This window comes from Hypanus sabinus, chromosome 17, assembly GCF_030144855.1.
Source record: "Hypanus sabinus isolate sHypSab1 chromosome 17, sHypSab1.hap1, whole genome shotgun sequence".
NCBI lineage: Eukaryota > Metazoa > Chordata > Chondrichthyes > Myliobatiformes > Dasyatidae > Hypanus > Hypanus sabinus.
Genome location: NC_082722.1, coordinates 1,970,914 through 1,974,306, shown reverse-complemented (window position 1 = coordinate 1,974,306; position 3,393 = coordinate 1,970,914).

The window sequence follows — 3,393 nt, the reverse complement described above, 5'->3', positions numbered from 1 at the left end:
CTTGAAGCCATGTCTCAGTTATTCCAACAACATCCTACTTGCCAATTTCCAACTGAGCCTCAAGTTCATCTACTTTATTCCTTATACTTCGTGCACTTATATATAATATTTTTAATTTGTTACTCCCCTCTACTTTCATATCAATTCCTATTTCACTTGGCCATACTGTTTGATCTCTTCTTGAGCTTTCTATTCCATTGATTCTGTTGTCTTTTTTTAACTTTTCTTATTTTCACATTCCCTTTAACTCCATCCTTATATTTCCAGTTCATCCACTCCCCCCCCCACTACTTAATTTAAACACATCCGTGTTGCAGTGGCAAACCTGTCTGCCAGAATGCTGGTCCCCCGCCTATTAAGGTGCAACCCGTCCCTTTTGTACAATTCATCCCTACCCCAAAACAGATCCCAGTGGTCCAAGAATGTAAATCCTTGCTTCCTGCACCAGTTCCTCAGCCACACATTCAGATCCATTATCTCCCTGTTCCTACCCTCTCCAACACGAGGAACTGGAAGAAAACCAGAGATAACCACCCTGGAAGTCCTGCTTTTCAGCCTTCTTCTGAGTTCTCTTAAGTCCCACTGCAGAATGTCCTTCCTCTTCTTCCCGATATCATTTGTGCCGACATGCACTACCACTTCCGGCTGTTCACCTTCACCCTTGAGGATCCCTGCAATCGGTCTGTGATGTCCTGGATCCTGGCACCAGGGAGGCAACACACCATCCTTAAATCCCGCCTGTTGCCGCAGAAACCCCTTTCTGTACCTCTCACTATGGAGTCCCCTACTACCACGGCTCTTCCTGATGTCCGACTCCTCGTCTCTGCTTCTGCACCAATTTTCAGCTCGCAGACCTGTCTGCCTCTCAGACTGGCAGTATCTTCTGTCCTGACAGCTTCCAAGATGGTGAATCTGTTTACTAGAGGTACATCCCCTGGGTTCTCCTGTACTTCAACCATCCTTTCCTTCCTCATCGATGCCCCCTTTCGCTCTTCCCTCGTTTTCGCGGATAAACCTGAGGTCATCCAGTTCTTTCTTCAGCGCTGCAACATGCTCCTTCAGAAGCTGAATCTGGACACACTTTCCACAGCTGTAGCAGCCGGGGGCACCATCAGTGTCCCTGACCTCCCACATCATGTACGTAACACACTGAATCAGTTTAGCGGTCATGACTTCACCCTCTGCAATTCACCCTCGCCGAAGACTCTCGAACCAAAGACTAGTACTATTCATCCCAGGCACTTCCCTCGACCAGGCCACTTCCCGACTTCGGGAATACGAAATTTGAAATTTTGAAAGCTGATCATACCCCTTTTCCGGGCAGCCCGAATCAGACGTTGTTTAGTATGAGGATAATGAATCCGGAGAATCACTGGTCGTGGTTTCGTACCTGGAGCTGGTTGAATACGAGAAATGCGATGTGCACGGTCGATTATTGGAGGGGTATGCAGAACTTCTGAGCCGAAGACGGCCATTAAAAATTTAGAGAAAAATACAGTCAGATCACCGTTCGCAAAATTTTCCGGAAGCCCAGTTATCCGGAGATTTTGTCTTCGAGACCGGTTTTCAAGATCAGTAATTTCAGATTTATAACGATCCAACAGTTGAGAAGTCGAACTGTTGAGAAGTCTGGAACTCAGTTGTTCCAGAGCTTCAATTTTGCGATCTCTCTGGCAAGCGGCATCTTCGAGAGCTAAAATTCTTGCTTGTTGTCGTTGAGAATCCAGTGTAAGGGATTGAAGTTTTGCATTGACTGTCCTTAAAATTTCATCGAGCTTAGCAAGCTTTGGGGTGAGTTTATTCTCCAGTTTCTCAAGTCTGTCGTCCATAAGTTTCGCAATTGCTTCCAAAGTTAACGGTACTTTCGCTAGTTTCGATTCCTTAGGTTCTCGTGGTTTAGACATTTTAACGAGTTGAAAAATAATTCAAACAGTTAAAAAAATTTCATAAGTATCAACCCCTTTAGAATAGGTATGAACAGGTCAATTAGGGGGTGATTGTAGGTTGAAAAAAGTAAAAGGATTGGAGCGAAGCCTAAAACAGTCTCACTCCATAAGCGCCCCTATCTTGTAGTCTTTTATCTCAACGTGGATGAGTTCGGAATAATTTACCGATACGTGTTAATGTTTAAAATTTAGCTCACTGCAAACTCAGCAGGAATCAAGATATCCGAGATGGACTAAATTTGAATAATCTTCTCACAAACACAGCTCAAATGACCGCAGACGGCCGCTTAGTAACATGTACTGTGGGTCTGACCTCTGAGGCGGTGGCGGAATAATATTAGAAACATAGAGACATAGAAACATAGAAAGCTTACAGCACAATACAGGCCCTTCGGCCCACAAAGTTATGCCGAACTCGTTCCTACTTTAGAAATTACGCGGCTTACATATAACCCTCTAATTTTCTAAGCTCCATATACTTATCCAAAAGTCTCTTAAAAGTCCCTATCGTATCTGCCTCCACCACCGTTCCACCAGCCCATTCCACGGACTCACCACTCACTAAGTAAAAAACTTACCCCTGACATCTTCTCTGTACCTACTCCCCAGCACCTTAAACCTGTATCCTCCTGTGACAACCATTTCAGCCCTGGGAAAAAGCCTCTGACTATCCACACGATCAATGCCTCTCATCATCTGGTACACCTCTATCAGGTCACCTCTGATCCTCCTTCGCTCCAAGGAGAAAAGGCCGAGTTCAATCAACCTATTCTCATAAGGCATGCCTCCAATCAAGACAACATCCTTGTAAATCTCCTCTGCACCCTCACTATGGTTCCACTTCCTTCCTGTAGTGAGACGAGCAGAACTGAGCACATGTTGTTCTTATGTACGACCGCGATTCTTTGTCAGTTGCGGCCGTAATATGTGCAGGTCGTCATTTACAGCGAGCCTATCCATTCTAAAATGGGTTTATCGGTGCGATCCTCTGTGGGAGTGTATGTCTCACAAGATCATGGGCTGAAGATGTTGCAAGCAGAGTGGGCGAGGCGGTCGTGGTGAAGGGTTGCTTTTCGGAAGGTTAGCTGGAAACTGTTGGTGCATTCGAAAAAGAACGCAACAGCGAAATGTCACGGGTTTTCAATCATCAGTCCTTTCGGACAGGATATTTGTCACAGCCAGTGCGAGAGCATTGCATAATGGAAATCGTAGCCAAAGTCAAAACAAAGGTGAAAAGGTTTTCTTTTGCGCAGCCTTTGGAGATAAGTGAGTAACCAGTAACTGAAAAATTAACGTGTGTTGCTGCGTAGAGATGATTTAATATGCGGGCAGATTTGACGCCCTGACACGCCCATTCGAACCGAACCTTACTCGCAGCACTCCTCTCGCTCTTCATTTGTCACTTAGTTCATTGAACTGTTCCTCTCAGTTTTGTGCTGTAAGATAA